The 17,265-nt window shown below is 42.3% G+C and overlaps 1 protein-coding gene and 8 non-coding genes across 10 annotated transcripts in view; all 9 read left to right on the top strand.

The window, feature by feature from the left end:
• LOC126291900 (uncharacterized) overlaps nucleotides 1-17,265 on the top strand; it is a 388,268-nt gene that overhangs the window by 225,425 nt on the left and 145,578 nt on the right. The window lies entirely within an intron of this gene.
• Nucleotides 530-669, top strand: LOC126292468 (U4 spliceosomal RNA). Its single transcript, XR_007552202.1, has one exon. It is a non-coding gene; the product is annotated as a U4 spliceosomal RNA (small nuclear RNA).
• Nucleotides 2,863-3,002, top strand: LOC126292474 (U4 spliceosomal RNA). Its single transcript, XR_007552209.1, has one exon. It is a non-coding gene; the product is annotated as a U4 spliceosomal RNA (small nuclear RNA).
• Nucleotides 5,201-5,340, top strand: LOC126292469 (U4 spliceosomal RNA). Its single transcript, XR_007552203.1, has one exon. It is a non-coding gene; the product is annotated as a U4 spliceosomal RNA (small nuclear RNA).
• LOC126292470 (U4 spliceosomal RNA) lies at nucleotides 7,531-7,670 on the top strand. The gene has a single exon (XR_007552205.1). It is a non-coding gene; the product is annotated as a U4 spliceosomal RNA (small nuclear RNA).
• LOC126292475 (U4 spliceosomal RNA) lies at nucleotides 9,861-10,000 on the top strand. Its single transcript, XR_007552210.1, has one exon. It is a non-coding gene; the product is annotated as a U4 spliceosomal RNA (small nuclear RNA).
• On the top strand, nucleotides 12,199-12,338 carry LOC126292471 (U4 spliceosomal RNA). The gene has a single exon (XR_007552206.1). It is a non-coding gene; the product is annotated as a U4 spliceosomal RNA (small nuclear RNA).
• On the top strand, nucleotides 14,529-14,668 carry LOC126292472 (U4 spliceosomal RNA). The gene has a single exon (XR_007552207.1). It is a non-coding gene; the product is annotated as a U4 spliceosomal RNA (small nuclear RNA).
• LOC126292482 (U4 spliceosomal RNA) lies at nucleotides 16,863-17,002 on the top strand. Its single transcript, XR_007552217.1, has one exon. It is a non-coding gene; the product is annotated as a U4 spliceosomal RNA (small nuclear RNA).

A 17,265-nucleotide genomic window follows, 5' to 3' on the forward strand; every position in this document is an offset into this window, starting at 1 on the left:
TGCGAACAGTCATCAGTCTTTGCACAAGAAACGAGAAGAATTACATACAAGAGCGAAATACAAGACACACCCTATTGCTTAGGAATGTGAAGTTTATTAAGTTGTTAGTTTGCTTGGTGTCCAATATTAGCCAGCAGTCGTAAAGTAAAAAAATGGAATCCGAAATTGTAGTGGGGGTAGCTGTGTTTACTAGATGAGGTAGTACGACTTTTGTCAGTGTGGGGCTAAGAGAAGCGAGCGCGCAGAAGCGCCCCTGTCGGCCAGTGGGAGAACTACTGTGCAGTTTACAGCGCCAAGATGGCGGAAGGTAGCTAGGCAAGGAAGGATTAGACAGAAGGAGCGAAAAACAACCAGTTAGCGTCTGGGAACTGTGTGTTTCATATGTTTTCGAGTGTATTTCTGTATTTGTGTGCAGCAGGCGACTTGTGCAGTGTTGGCAGATACTGATAGATAAGAAGTGATATGAGTACCCGTAGGTGCTTGCGTCAGGCGTCAGGTATAAATAGTAGCTCCAGGTGCAAGGTTGTTTACCTTTGCGCAGTGGCAATATCGTAACCAATGAAGTGTAACTGAGGTGCGATTATTGCTAGTTGAAAACTTTTACCAATACCCCGCCATAGAGATGTGAAATACCACCTCTGTGGCAATTTTTAGTAGCTCCTAAGGGGGTGTAAGTCTAATGAAAACAATGTTTGAAGGTGTGTTTGTCTGTAAACACGGTGTGCAGCTGTGTAAGAGTTTGGCTGATGGTTGTGAGGGACTGTGCGCACCAGTTAGGCTGTGTTCGCTCAGGGATTGTATACAGTGTTTGGAAGCTAGTGGAAAACATCCTCGAATTGGGTAAGCTGTTGTGCTAGTGTGAATCCCTACACCATTTGTGGACCATTGAAGTGCTGTTCTGTCTAGAGGGATGCAAGTGGTACTCAAGTGCAATGTTTACTGATGTATGTTGTGTTTGGCTATTCTCTGCCAGAAATTATTGAAGGAGACTAGGGCAGTACACCGAGTGTTGATGAAAGTGTGGGAAGTTATCTTGGTTATATAGCAGCGCCCGCATTGTACTTTTGTTGTTTTGTGTTGTGATGGTCATTAGATACATGTTTGTCTTTTATGAATATGGATGTGTGTACAGCTTGATAATTACCACTGATCTCTATGGATTGCTGTTGATAGCAGTAGGAAATGAATTTGTTTACACATTTAAGGTGGCTGATGTGTATGGGCAGTCACATAGATGACAGTCTTGCCTGATGTGTGGTACACCTCACAAGTGTAACTGTAATGTCATGCAAGAGTTTGGTTCACTTTGAGAATACATACATTTCCTGTTCCTGTAGTGTGCAGAGCAGATGGACTGACAGAAGAGTTAGTGCTAGTAGGTGGTTGGATAGCAGCAAATGCAGTCTGTGGTGTTGAGTGAGGTATTGTGATTGCATATGTAGCATACTTGTTTCAGTAACAGGTAGAACATGTTTCTCATGCAGTGCAGAATTGGTCCACTCAAGGCATGGTGTTTTCATTTCCATCAGTGAAATTAGTGTGTGTGTCATAGTATTTCTTGGACTGGATTTGCTGTGCATGTGTGACAGAGGCTTCAGTGTAATAGTTGGTGCTTAATGATGGTCCGTTTTGCCATGAGAATGTATGTTACACCATGTGGCGTACTGAAAAGAAAGGTCTCTCGTTGGCTTGTGGGGTAGGATTAGTAACCGTGTCACTGAATATAAATCAATGAAAGCATTAAAAAATGCAGTGGTATAATAGACATTGGTGAGAATTCTAGCAGAAGGCATACATTTTTTCTGATCAAGGGCAGTTTGCTTCTGATGGCACCTTTTCTCTTTGCATCTCACCATTTGTGGGTGTGACTGTCCCTGTATGTAAGGTGGGCAGAATTAGCTGCCCACTATATTACAAGGTGGGTGCCATAGAAAAATGTCTCGTATTGTTTGTATCTGTTATCGGTGGTTGGCACTGAAGATTCCTTTTTAGCATACAATCACATATTTTCACTTGTCACGCAATATGCAAGATTGGGTCAATGAGGCAGGGTAGGGAGCCAGATAGTTTTTTGATTTTTTTTCTTTGGGAGAGAACATAATCAATGGTAGATGAGCGCAAGACTAAATTTTTCTGCAGGTGTATTTGGCACCATATGGAAGAAGTTTGTATGTTTAATGCTACATTATAGGTTTCCATAATTATGAAGCATTGCACTGACTGAAGAGGGTGCTTAACTGGCGAGAAGACACATTTCAATGACTTAAGCGAATTTGCAAATGTCATTTCATTGTGGTTGCAAGGTGTCTAATCCCTTAGGCCAAGTTTTCATCTGCGAACAGTCATCAGTCTTTGCACAAGAAACGAGAAGAATTACATACAAGAGCGAAATACAAGACACACCCTATTGCTTAGGAATGTGAAGTTTATTAAGTTGTTAGTTTGCTTGGTGTCCAATATTAGCCAGCAGTCGTAAAGTAGAAAAATGGAATCCGAAATTGTAGTGGGGGTAGCTGTGTTTACTAGATGAGGTAGTACGACTTTTGTCAGTGTGGGGCTAAGAGAAGCGAGCGCGCAGAAGCGCCCCTGTCGGCCAGTGGGAGAACTACTGTGCAGTTTACAGCGCCAAGATGGCGGAAGGTAGCTAGGCAAGGAAGGATTAGACAGAAGGAGCGAAAAACAAACAGTTAGCGTCTGGGAACTGTGTGTTTCATATGTTTTCGAGTGTATTTCTGTATTTGTGTGCAGCAGGCGACTTGTGCAGTGTTGGCAGATACTGATAGATAAGAAGTGATATGAGTACCCGTAGGTGCTTGCGTCAGGCGTCAGGTATAAATAGTAGCTCCAGGTGCAAGGTTGTTTACCTTTGCGCAGTGGCAATATCGTAACCAATGAAGTGTAACTGAGGTGCGATTATTGCTAGTTGAAAACTTTTACCAACACCCCGCCATAGAGATGTGAAATACCACCTCTGTGGCAATTTTTAGTAGCTCCTAAGGGGGTGTAAGTCTAATGAAAACAATGTTTGAAGGTGTGTTTGTCTGTAAACACGGTGTGCAGCTGTGTAAGAGTTTGGCTGATGGTTGTGAGGGACTGTGCGCACCAGTTAGGCTGTGTTCGCTCAGGGATTGTATACAGTGTTTGGAAGCTAGTGGAAAACATCCTCGAATTGGGTAAGCTGTTGTGCTAGTGTGAATCCCTACACCATTTGTGGACCATTGAAGTGCTGTTCTGTCTAGAGGGATGCAAGTGGTACTCAAGTGCAATGTTTACTGATGTATGTTGTGTTTGGCTATTCTCTGCCAGAAATTATTGAAGGAGACTAGGGCAGTACACAGAGTGTTGATGAAAGTGTGGGAGGTTATCTTGGTTATATAGCAGCGCCCGCATTGTACTTTTGTTGTTTTGTGTTGTGATGGTCATTAGATACATGTTTGTCTTTTATGAATATGGATGTGTGTACAGCTTGATAATTACCACTGATCTCTATGGATTGCTGTTGATAGCAGTAGGAAATGAATTTGTTTACACATTTAAGGTGGCTGATGTGTATGGGCAGTCACATAGATGACAGTCTTGCCTGATGTGTGGTACACCTCACAAGTGTAACTGTAATGTCATGCAAGAGTTTGGTTCACTTTGAGAATACATACATTTCCTGTTCCTGTAGTGTGCAGAGCAGATGGACTGACAGAAGAGTTAGTGCTAGTAGGTGGTTGGATAGCAGCAAATGCAGTCTGTGGTGTTGAGTGAGGTATTGTGATTGCATATGTAGCATACTTGTTTCAGTAACAGGTAGAACATGTTTCTCATGCAGTGCAGAATTGGTCCACTCAAGGCATGGTGTTTTCATTTCCATCAGTGAAATTAGTGTGTGTGTCATAGTATTCCTTGGACTGTGGATTTGCTGTGCATGTGTGACAGAGGCCTCAGTGTAATAGTTGGTGCTTAATGATGGTCCGTTTTGCCATGAGAATGTATGTTACACCATGTGGTTTACTGAAAAGAAAGGTCTCTCGTTGGCTTGTGGGGTAGGATTAGTAACCGTGTCACTGAATATAAACCAATGAAAGCATTAAAAAATGCAGTGGTATAATAGACATTGGTGAGAATTCTAGCAGAAGGCATACATTTTTTCTGATCAAGGGCAGTTTGCTTCTGATGGCACCTTTTCTCTTTGCATCTCACCATTTGTGGGTGTGACTGTTCCCTGTATGTAAGGTGGGCAGAATTAGCTGCCCACTATATTACAAGGTGGGTGCCATAGAAAAATGTCTCGTATTGTTTGTATCTGTTATCGGTGGTTGGCACTGAAGATTCCTTTTTAGCATACAATCACATATTTTCACTTGTCACGCAATATGCAAGATTGGGTCAATGAGGCAGGGTAGGGAGCCAGATAGTTTTTTATGATTTTTTTTCTTTGGGAGAGAACATAATCAATGGTAGATGAGCGCAAGACTATATTTTTCTGCAGGTGTATTTGGCACCATATGGAAGAAGTTTGTATGTTTAATGCTACATTATAGGTTTCCATAATTATGAAGCATTGCACTGACTGAAGAGGGTGCTTAACTGGCGAGAAGACACATTTCAATGACTTAAGCGAATTTGCAAATGTCATTTCATTGTGGTTGCAAGGTGTATAATCCCTTAAGCCAAGTTTTCATCTGCGAACAGTCATCAGTCTTTGCACAAGAAACGAGAAGAATTACATACAAGAGCGAAATACATGACACACCCTATTGCTTAGGAATGTGAAGTTTATTAAGTTGTTAGTTTGCTTGGTGTCCAATATTAGCCAGCAGTCGTAAAGTAAAAAAATGGAATCCGAAATTGTAGTGGGGGTAGCTGTGTTTACTAGATGAGGTAGTACGACTTTTGTCAGTGTGGGGCTAAGAGAAGCGAGCGCGCAGAAGCGCCCCTGTCGGCCAGTGGGAGAACTACTGTGCAGTTTACAGCGCCAAGATGGCGGAAGGTAGCTAGGCAAGGAAGGATTAGACAGAAGGAGCGAAAAACAACCAGTTAGCGTCTGGGAACTGTGTGTTTCATACGTTTTCGAGTGTATTTCTGTATTTGTGTGCAGCAGGCGACTTGTGCAGTGTTGGCAGATACTGATAGATAAGAAGTGATATGAGTACCCGTAGGTGCTTGCGTCAGGCGTCAGGTATAAATAGTAGCTCCAGGTGCAAGGTTGTTTACCTTTGCGCAGTGGCAATATCGTAACCAATGAAGTGTAACTGAGGTGCGATTATTGCTAGTTGAAAACTTTTACCAATACCCCGCCATAGAGATGTGAAATACCACCTCTGTGGCAATTTTTAGTAGCTCCTAAGGGGGTGTAAGTCTAATGAAAACAATGTTTGAAGGTGTGTTTGTCTGTAAACACGGTGTGCAGCTGTGTAACAGTTTGGCTGATGGTTGTGAGGGACTGTGCGCACCAGTTAGGCTGTGTTCGCTCAGGGATTGTATACAGTGTTTGGAAGCTAGTGGAAAACATCCTCGAATTGGGTAAGCTGTTGTGCTAGTGTGAATCCCTACACCATTTGTGGACCATTGAAGTGCTGTTCTGTCTAGAGGGATGCAAGTGGTACTCAAGTGCAATGTTTACTGATGTATGTTGTGTTTGGCTATTCTCTGCCAGAAATTATTGAAGGAGACTAGGGCAGTACACAGAGTGTTGATGAAAGTGTGGGAGGTTATCTTGGTTATATAGCAGCGCCCGCATTGTACTTTTGTTGTTTTGTGTTGTGATGGTCATTAGATACATGTTTGTCTTTTATGAATATGGATGTGTGTACAGCTTGATAATTACCACTGATCTCTATGGATTGCTGTTGATAGCAGTAGGAAATGAATTTGTTTACACATTTAAGGTGGCTGATGTGTATGGGCAGTCACATAGATGACAGTCTTGCCTGATGTGTGGTACACCTCACAAGTGTAACTGTAATGTCATGCAAGAGTTTGGTTCACTTTGAGAATACATACATTTCCTGTTCCTGTAGTGTGCAGAGCCGATGGACTGACAGAAGAGTTAGTGCTAGTAGGTGGTTGGATAGCAGCAAATGCAGTCTGTGGTGTTGAGTGAGGTATTGTGATTGCATATGTAGCATACTTGTTTCAGTAACAGGTAGAGCATGTTTCTCATGCAGTGCAGAATTGGTCCACTCAAGGCATGGTGTTTTCATTTCCATCAGTGAAATTAGTGTGTGTGTCATAGTATTCCTTGGATTGTGGATTTGCTGTGCATGTGTGACAGAGGCTTCAGTGTAATAGTTGGTGCTTAATGATGGTCCGTTTTGCCATGAGAATGTATGTTACACCATGTGGCGTACTGAAAAGAAAGGTCTCTCGTTGGCTTGTGGGGTAGGATTAGTAACCGTGTCACTGAATATAAACCAATGAAAGCATTAAAAAATGCAGTGGTATAATAGACATTGGTGAGAATTCTAGCAGAAGGCATACATTTTTTCTGATCAAGGGCAGTTTGCTTCTGATGGCACCTTTTCTCTTTGCATCTCACCATTTGTGGGTGTGACTGTTCCCTGTATGTAAGGTGGGCAGAATTAGCTGCCCACTATATTACAAGGTGGGTGCCATAGAAAAATGTCTCGTATTGTTTGTATCTGTTATCGGTGGTTGGCACTGAAGATTCCTTTTTAGCATACAATCACATATTTTCACTTGTCACGCAATATGCAAGATTGGGTCAATGAGGCAGGGTAGGGAGCCAGATAGTTTTTTATGATTTTTTTTCTTTGGGAGAGAACATAATCAATGGTAGATGAGCGCAAGACTATATTTTTCTGCAGGTGTATTTGGCACCATATGGAAGAAGTTTGTATGTTTAATGCTACATTATAGGTTTCCATAATTATGAAGCATTGCACTGACTGAAGAGGGTGCTTAACTGACGAGAAGACACATTTCAATGACTTAAGCGAATTTGCAAATGTCATTTCATTGTGGTTGCAAGGTGTCTAATCCCTTAAGCCAAGTTTTCATCTGCGAACAGTCATCAGTCTTTGCACAAGAAACGAGAAGAATTACATACAAGAGCGAAATACACGACACACCCTATTGCTTAAGAATGTGAAGTTTATTAAGTTGTTAGTTTGCTTGGTGTCCAATATTAGCCAGCAGTCGTAAAGTAAAAAAATGGAATCCGAAATTGTAGTGGGGGTAGCTGTGTTTACTAGATGAGGTAGTACGACTTTTGTCAGTGTGGGGCTAAGAGAAGCGAGCGCGCAGAAGCGCCCCTGTCGGCCAGTGGGAGAACTACTGTGCAGTTTACAGCGCCAAGATGGCGGAAGGTAGCTAGGCAAGGAAGGATTAGACAGAAGGAGCGAAAAACAACCAGTTAGCGTCTGGGAACTGTGTGTTTCATACGTTTTCGAGTGCATTTGTGTGCAGCAGGCGACATGTGCAGTGTTGGCAGATACTGATAGATAAGAAGTGATATGAGTACCCGTAGGTGCTTGCGTCAGGCGTCAGGTATAAATAGTAGCTCCAGGTGCAAGGTTGTTTACCTTTGCGCAGTGGCAATATCGTAACCAATGAAGTGTAACTGAGGTGCGATTATTGCTAGTTGAAAACTTTTACCAATACCCCGCCATAGAGATGTGAAATACCACCTCTGTGGCAATTTTTAGTAGCTCCTAAGGGGGTGTAAGTCTAATGAAAACAATGTTTGAAGGTGTGTTTGTCTGTAAACACGGTGTGCAGCTGTGTAACAGTTTGGCTGATGGTTGTGAGGGACTGTGCGCACCAGTTAGGCTGTGTTCGCTCAGGGATTGTATACAGTGTTTGGAAGCTAGTGGAAAACATCCTCGAATTGGGTAAGCTGTTGTGCTAGTGTGAATCCCTACACCATTTGTGGACCATTGAAGTGCTGTTCTGTCTAGAGGGATGCAAGTGGTACTCAAGTGCAATGTTTACTGATGTATGTTGTGTTTGGCTATTCTCTGCCAGAAATTATTGAAGGAGACTAGGGCAGTACACCGAGTGTTGATGAAAGTGTGGGAAGTTATCTTGGTTATATAGCAGCGCCCGCATTGTACTTTTGTTGTTTTGTGTTGTGATGGTCATTAGATACATGTTTGTCTTTTATGAATATGGATGTGTGTACAGCTTGATAATTACCACTGATCTCTATGGATTGCTGTTGATAGCAGTAGGAAATGAATTTGTTTACACATTTAAGGTGGCTGATGTGTATGGGCAGTCACATAGATGACAGTCTTGCCTGATGTGTGGTACACCTCACAAGTGTAACTGTAATGTCATGCAAGAGTTTGGTTCACTTTGAGAATACATACATTTCCTGTTCCTGTAGTGTGCAGAGCAGATGGACTGACAGAAGAGTTAGTGCTAGTAGGTGGTTGGATAGCAGCAAATGCAGTCTGTGGTGTTGAGTGAGGTATTGTGATTGCATATGTAGCATACTTGTTTCAGTAACAGGTAGAACATGTTTCTCATGCAGTGCAGAATTGGTCCACTCAAGGCATGGTGTTTTCATTTCCATCAGTGAAATTAGTGTGTGTGTCATAGTATTTCTTGGACTGGATTTGCTGTGCATGTGTGACAGAGGCTTCAGTGTAATAGTTGGTGCTTAATGATGGTCCGTTTTGCCATGAGAATGTATGTTACACCATGTGGCGTACTGAAAAGAAAGGTCTCTCGTTGGCTTGTGGGGTAGGATTAGTAACCGTGTCACTGAATATAAATCAATGAAAGCATTAAAAAATGCAGTGGTATAATAGACATTGGTGAGAATTCTAGCAGAAGGCATACATTTTTTCTGATCAAGGGCAGTTTGCTTCTGATGGCACCTTTTCTCTTTGCATCTCACCATTTGTGGGTGTGACTGTCCCTGTATGTAAGGTGGGCAGAATTAGCTGCCCACTATATTACAAGGTGGGTGCCATAGAAAAATGTCTCGTATTGTTTGTATCTGTTATCGGTGGTTGGCACTGAAGATTCCTTTTTAGCATACAATCACATATTTTCACTTGTCACGCAATATGCAAGATTGGGTCAATGAGGCAGGGTAGGGAGCCAGATAGTTTTTTGATTTTTTTTCTTTGGGAGAGAACATAATCAATGGTAGATGAGCGCAAGACTAAATTTTTCTGCAGGTGTATTTGGCACCATATGGAAGAAGTTTGTATGTTTAATGCTACATTATAGGTTTCCATAATTATGAAGCATTGCACTGACTGAAGAGGGTGCTTAACTGGCGAGAAGACACATTTCAATGACTTAAGCGAATTTGCAAATGTCATTTCATTGTGGTTGCAAGGTGTCTAATCCCTTAGGCCAAGTTTTCATCTGCGAACAGTCATCAGTCTTTGCACAAGAAACGAGAAGAATTACATACAAGAGCGAAATACAAGACACACCCTATTGCTTAGGAATGTGAAGTTTATTAAGTTGTTAGTTTGCTTGGTGTCCAATATTAGCCAGCAGTCGTAAAGTAGAAAAATGGAATCCGAAATTGTAGTGGGGGTAGCTGTGTTTACTAGATGAGGTAGTACGACTTTTGTCAGTGTGGGGCTAAGAGAAGCGAGCGCGCAGAAGCGCCCCTGTCGGCCAGTGGGAGAACTACTGTGCAGTTTACAGCGCCAAGATGGCGGAAGGTAGCTAGGCAAGGAAGGATTAGACAGGAGCGAAAAACAAACAGTTAGCGTCTGGGAACTGTGTGTTTCATATGTTTTCGAGTGTATTTCTGTATTTGTGTGCAGCAGGCGACTTGTGCAGTGTTGGCAGATACTGATAGATAAGAAGTGATATGAGTACCCGTAGGTGCTTGCGTCAGGCGTCAGGTATAAATAGTAGCTCCAGGTGCAAGGTTGTTTACCTTTGCGCAGTGGCAATATCGTAACCAATGAAGTGTAACTGAGGTGCGATTATTGCTAGTTGAAAACTTTTACCAACACCCCGCCATAGAGATGTGAAATACCACCTCTGTGGCAATTTTTAGTAGCTCCTAAGGGGGTGTAAGTCTAATGAAAACAATGTTTGAAGGTGTGTTTGTCTGTAAACACGGTGTGCAGCTGTGTAAGAGTTTGGCTGATGGTTGTGAGGGACTGTGCGCACCAGTTAGGCTGTGTTCGCTCAGGGATTGTATACAGTGTTTGGAAGCTAGTGGAAAACATCCTCGAATTGGGTAAGCTGTTGTGCTAGTGTGAATCCCTACACCATTTGTGGACCATTGAAGTGCTGTTCTGTCTAGAGGGATGCAAGTGGTACTCAAGTGCAATGTTTACTGATGTATGTTGTGTTTGGCTATTCTCTGCCAGAAATTATTGAAGGAGACTAGGGCAGTACACAGAGTGTTGATGAAAGTGTGGGAGGTTATCTTGGTTATATAGCAGCGCCCGCATTGTACTTTTGTTGTTTTGTGTTGTGATGGTCATTAGATACATGTTTGTCTTTTATGAATATGGATGTGTGTACAGCTTGATAATTACCACTGATCTCTATGGATTGCTGTTGATAGCAGTAGGAAATGAATTTGTTTACACATTTAAGGTGGCTGATGTGTATGGGCAGTCACATAGATGACAGTCTTGCCTGATGTGTGGTACACCTCACAAGTGTAACTGTAATGTCATGCAAGAGTTTGGTTCACTTTGAGAATACATACATTTCCTGTTCCTGTAGTGTGCAGAGCAGATGGACTGACAGAAGAGTTAGTGCTAGTAGGTGGTTGGATAGCAGCAAATGCAGTCTGTGGTGTTGAGTGAGGTATTGTGATTGCATATGTAGCATACTTGTTTCAGTAACAGGTAGAACATGTTTCTCATGCAGTGCAGAATTGGTCCACTCAAGGCATGGTGTTTTCATTTCCATCAGTGAAATTAGTGTGTGTGTCATAGTATTCCTTGGACTGTGGATTTGCTGTGCATGTGTGACAGAGGCCTCAGTGTAATAGTTGGTGCTTAATGATGGTCCGTTTTGCCATGAGAATGTATGTTACACCATGTGGTTTACTGAAAAGAAAGGTCTCTCGTTGGCTTGTGGGGTAGGATTAGTAACCGTGTCACTGAATATAAACCAATGAAAGCATTAAAAAATGCAGTGGTATAATAGACATTGGTGAGAATTCTAGCAGAAGGCATACATTTTTTCTGATCAAGGGCAGTTTGCTTCTGATGGCACCTTTTCTCTTTGCATCTCACCATTTGTGGGTGTGACTGTTCCCTGTATGTAAGGTGGGCAGAATTAGCTGCCCACTATATTACAAGGTGGGTGCCATAGAAAAATGTCTCGTATTGTTTGTATCTGTTATCGGTGGTTGGCACTGAAGATTCCTTTTTAGCATACAATCACATATTTTCACTTGTCACGCAATATGCAAGATTGGGTCAATGAGGCAGGGTAGGGAGCCAGATAGTTTTTTATGATTTTTTTTCTTTGGGAGAGAACATAATCAATGGTAGATGAGCGCAAGACTATATTTTTCTGCAGGTGTATTTGGCACCATATGGAAGAAGTTTGTATGTTTAATGCTACATTATAGGTTTCCATAATTATGAAGCATTGCACTGACTGAAGAGGGTGCTTAACTGGCGAGAAGACACATTTCAATGACTTAAGCGAATTTGCAAATGTCATTTCATTGTGGTTGCAAGGTGTCTAATCCCTTAGGCCAAGTTTTCATCTGCGAACAGTCATCAGTCTTTGCACAAGAAACGAGAAGAATTACATACAAGAGCGAAATACAAGACACACCCTATTGCTTAGGAATGTGAAGTTTATTAAGTTGTTAGTTTGCTTGGTGTCCAATATTAGCCAGCAGTCGTAAAGTAAAAAAATGGAATCCGAAATTGTAGTGGGGGTAGCTGTGTTTACTAGATGAGGTAGTACGACTTTTGTCAGTGTGGGGCTAAGAGAAGCGAGCGCGCAGAAGCGCCCCTGTCGGCCAGTGGGAGAACTACTGTGCAGTTTACAGCGCCAAGATGGCGGAAGGTAGCTAGGCAAGGAAGGATTAGACAGAAGGAGCGAAAAACAACCAGTTAGCGTCTGGGAACTGTGTGTTTCATACGTTTTCGAGTGTATTTCTGTATTTGTGTGCAGCAGGCGACTTGTGCAGTGTTGGCAGATACTGATAGATAAGAAGTGATATGAGTACCCGTAGGTGCTTGCGTCAGGCGTCAGGTATAAATAGTAGCTCCAGGTGCAAGGTTGTTTACCTTTGCGCAGTGGCAATATCGTAACCAATGAAGTGTAACTGAGGTGCGATTATTGCTAGTTGAAAACTTTTACCAATACCCCGCCATAGAGATGTGAAATACCACCTCTGTGGCAATTTTTAGTAGCTCCTAAGGGGGTGTAAGTCTAATGAAAACAATGTTTGAAGGTGTGTTTGTCTGTAAACACGGTGTGCAGCTGTGTAAGAGTTTGGCTGATGGTTGTGAGGGACTGTGCGCACCAGTTAGGCTGTGTTCGCTCAGGGATTGTATACAGTGTTTGGAAGCTAGTGGAAAACATCCTCGAATTGGGTAAGCTGTTGTGCTAGTGTGAATCCCTACACCATTTGTGGACCATTGAAGTGCTGTTCTGTCTAGAGGGATGCAAGTGGTACTCAAGTGCAATGTTTACTGATGTATGTTGTGTTTGGCTATTCTCTGCCAGAAATTATTGAAGGAGACTAGGGCAGTACACAGAGTGTTGATGAAAGTGTGGGAGGTTATCTTGGTTATATAGCAGCGCCCGCATTGTACTTTTGTTGTTTTGTGTTGTGATGGTCATTAGATACATGTTTGTCTTTTATGAATATGGATGTGTGTACAGCTTGATAATTACCACTGATCTCTATGGATTGCTGTTGATAGCAGTAGGAAATGAATTTGTTTACACATTTAAGGTGGCTGATGTGTATGGGCAGTCACATAGATGACAGTCTTGCCTGATGTGTGGTACACCTCACAAGTGTAACTGTAATGTCATGCAAGAGTTTGGTTCACTTTGAGAATACATACATTTCCTGTTCCTGTAGTGTGCAGAGCCGATGGACTGACAGAAGAGTTAGTGCTAGTAGGTGGTTGGATAGCAGCAAATGCAGTCTGTGGTGTTGAGTGAGGTATTGTGATTGCATATGTAGCATACTTGTTTCAGTAACAGGTAGAGCATGTTTCTCATGCAGTGCAGAATTGGTCCACTCAAGGCATGGTGTTTTCATTTCCATCAGTGAAATTAGTGTGTGTGTCATAGTATTCCTTGGATTGTGGATTTGCTGTGCATGTGTGACAGAGGCTTCAGTGTAATAGTTGGTGCTTAATGATGGTCCGTTTTGCCATGAGAATGTATGTTACACCATGTGGCGTACTGAAAAGAAAGGTCTCTCGTTGGCTTGTGGGGTAGGATTAGTAACCGTGTCACTGAATATAAACCAATGAAAGCATTAAAAAATGCAGTGGTATAATAGACATTGGTGAGAATTCTAGCAGAAGGCATACATTTTTTCTGATCAAGGGCAGTTTGCTTCTGATGGCACCTTTTCTCTTTGCATCTCACCATTTGTGGGTGTGACTGTTCCCTGTATGTAAGGTGGGCAGAATTAGCTGCCCACTATATTACAAGGTGGGTGCCATAGAAAAATGTCTCGTATTGTTTGTATCTGTTATCGGTGGTTGGCACTGAAGATTCCTTTTTAGCATACAATCACATATTTTCACTTGTCACGCAATATGCAAGATTGGGTCAATGAGGCAGGGTAGGGAGCCAGATAGTTTTTTATGATTTTTTTTCTTTGGGAGAGAACATAATCAATGGTAGATGAGCGCAAGACTATATTTTTCTGCAGGTGTATTTGGCACCATATGGAAGAAGTTTGTATGTTTAATGCTACATTATAGGTTTCCATAATTATGAAGCATTGCACTGACTGAAGAGGGTGCTTAACTGACGAGAAGACACATTTCAATGACTTAAGCGAATTTGCAAATGTCATTTCATTGTGGTTGCAAGGTGTCTAATCCCTTAAGCCAAGTTTTCATCTGCGAACAGTCATCAGTCTTTGCACAAGAAACGAGAAGAATTACATACAAGAGCGAAATACACGACACACCCTATTGCTTAAGAATGTGAAGTTTATTAAGTTGTTAGTTTGCTTGGTGTCCAATATTAGCCAGCAGTCGTAAAGTAAAAAAATGGAATCCGAAATTGTAGTGGGGGTAGCTGTGTTTACTAGATGAGGTAGTACGACTTTTGTCAGTGTGGGGCTAAGAGAAGCGAGCGCGCAGAAGCGCCCCTGTCGGCCAGTGGGAGAACTACTGTGCAGTTTACAGCGCCAAGATGGCGGAAGGTAGCTAGGCAAGGAAGGATTAGACAGAAGGAGCGAAAAACAACCAGTTAGCGTCTGGGAACTGTGTGTTTCATACGTTTTCGAGTGCATTTGTGTGCAGCAGGCGGCATGTGCAGTGTTGGCAGATACTGATAGATAAGAAGTGATATGAGTACCCGTAGGTGCTTGCGTCAGGCGTCAGGTATAAATAGTAGCTCCAGGTGCAAGGTTGTTTACCTTTGCGCAGTGGCAATATCGTAACCAATGAAGTGTAACTGAGGTGCGATTATTGCTAGTTGAAAACTTTTACCAATACCCCGCCATAGAGATGTGAAATACCACCTCTGTGGCAATTTTTAGTAGCTCCTAAGGGGGTGTAAGTCTAATGAAAACAATGTTTGAAGGTGTGTTTGTCTGTAAACACGGTGTGCAGCTGTGTAACAGTTTGGCTGATGGTTGTGAGGGACTGTGCGCACCAGTTAGGCTGTGTTCGCTCAGGGATTGTATACAGTGTTTGGAAGCTAGTGGAAAACATCCTCGAATTGGGTAAGCTGTTGTGCTAGTGTGAATCCCTACACCATTTGTGGACCATTGAAGTGCTGTTCTGTCTAGAGGGATGCAAGTGGTACTCAAGTGCAATGTTTACTGATGTATGTTGTGTTTGGCTATTCTCTGCCAGAAATTATTGAAGGAGACTAGGGCAGTACACAGAGTGTTGATGAAAGTGTGGGAGGTTATCTTGGTTATATAGCAGCGCCCGCATTGTACTTTTGTTGTTTTGTGTTGTGATGGTCATTAGATACATGTTTGTTTTTTATGAATATGGATGTGTGTACAGCTTGATAATTACCACTGATCTCTATGGATTGCTGTTGATAGCAGTAGGAAATGAATTTGCCCATACACATCAGCCACCTTAAATGTGTAAACAGTCACATAGATGACAGTCTTGCCTGATGTGTGGTACACCTCACAAGTGTAACTGTAATGTCATGCAAGAGTTTGGTTCACTTTGAGAATACATACATTTCCTGTTCCTGTAGTGTGCAGAGCAGATGGACTGACAGAAGAGTTAGTGCTAGTAGGTGGTTGGATAGCAGCAAATGCAGTCTGTGGTGTTGAGTGAGGTATTGTGATTGCATATGTAGCATACTTGTTTCAGTAACAGGTAGAGCATGTTTCTCATGCAGTGCAGAATTGGTCCACTCAAGGCATGGTGTTTTCATTTCCATCAGTGAAATTAGTGTGTGTGTCATAGTATTCCTTGGACTGTGGATTTGCTGTGCATGTGTGACAGAGGCTTCAGTGTAATAGTTGGTGCTTAATGATGGTCCGTTTTGCCATGAGAATGTATGTTACACCATGTGGTTTACTGAAAAGAAAGGTCTCTCGTTGGCTTGTGGGGTAGGATTAGTAACCGTGTCACTGAATATAAACCAATGAAAGCATTAAAAAATGCAGTGGTATAATAGACATTGGTGAGAATTCTAGCAGAAGGCATACATTTTTTCTGATCAAGGGCAGTTTGCTTCTGATGGCACCTTTTCTCTTTGCATCTCACCATTTGTGGGTGTGACTGTTCCCTGTATGTAAGGTGGGCAGAATTAGCTGCCCACTATATTACAAGGTGGGTGCCATAGAAAAATGTCTCGTATTGTTTGTATCTGTTATCGGTGGTTGGCACTGAAGATTCCTTTTTAGCATACAATCACATATTTTCACTTGTCACGCAATATGCAAGATTGGGTCAATGAGGCAGGGTAGGGAGCCAGATAGTTTTTTATGATTTTTTTTCTTTGGGAGAGAACATAATCAATGGTAGATGAGCGCAAGACTATATTTTTCTGCAGGTGTATTTGGCACCATATGGAAGAAGTTTGTATGTTTAATGCTACATTATAGGTTTCCATAATTATGAAGCATTGCACTGACTGAAGAGGGTGCTTAACTGGCGAGAAGACACATTTCAATGACTTAAGCGAATTTGCAAATGTCATTTCATTGTGGTTGCAAGGTGTCTAATCCCTTAGGCCAAGTTTTCATCTGCGAACAGTCATCAGTCTTTGCACAAGGAATGAGAAGAATTACATACAAGAGCGAAATACAAGACACACCCTATTGCTTAGGAATGTGAAGTTTATTAAGTTGTTAGTTTGCTTGGTGTCCAATATTAGCCAGTAGTCGTAAAGTAAAAAAATGGAATCCGAAATTGTAGTGGGGGTAGCTGTGTTTACTAGATGAGGTAGTACGACTTTTGTCAGTGTGGGGCTAAGAGAAGCGAGCGCGCAGAAGCGCCCCTGTCGGCCAGTGGGAGAACTACTGTGCAGTTTACAGCGCCAAGATGGCGGAAGGTAGCTAGGCAAGGAAGGATTAGACAGAAGGAGCGAAAAACAAACAGTTCGCGTCTGGGAACTGTGTGTTTCATATGTTTTCGAGTGTATTTCTGTATTTGTGTGCAGCAGGCGACTTGTGCAGTGTTGGCAGATACTGATAGATAAGTGATATGAGTGACGTAGGTGCTTGCGTCAGGCGTCAGGTATAAATAGTAGCTCCAGGTGCAAGGTTGTTTACCTTTGCGCAGTGGCAATATCGTAACCAATGAAGTGTAACTGAGGTGCGATTATTGCTAGTTGAAAACTTTTACCAATACCCCGCCATAGAGATGTGAAATACCACCTCTGTGGCAATTTTTAGTAGCTCCTAAGTGGGTGTAAGTCTAATGAAAACAATGTTTGAAGGTGTGTTTGTCTGTAAACACGGTGTGCAGCTGTGTAAGAGTTTGGCTGATGGTTGTGAGGGACTGTGCGCACCAGTTAGGCTGTGTTCGCTCAGGGATTGTATACAGTGTTTGGAAGCTAGTGGAAAACATCCTCGAATTGGGTAAGCTGTTGTGCTAGTGTGAATCCCTACACCATTTGTGGACCATTGAAGTGCTGTTCTGTCTAGAGGGATGCAAGTGGTACTCAAGTGCA

The sequence above is a fragment of the Schistocerca gregaria genome, chromosome 9 (assembly GCF_023897955.1).
Source record: "Schistocerca gregaria isolate iqSchGreg1 chromosome 9, iqSchGreg1.2, whole genome shotgun sequence".
NCBI classification, from domain to species: Eukaryota; Metazoa; Arthropoda; class Insecta; order Orthoptera; family Acrididae; genus Schistocerca; species Schistocerca gregaria.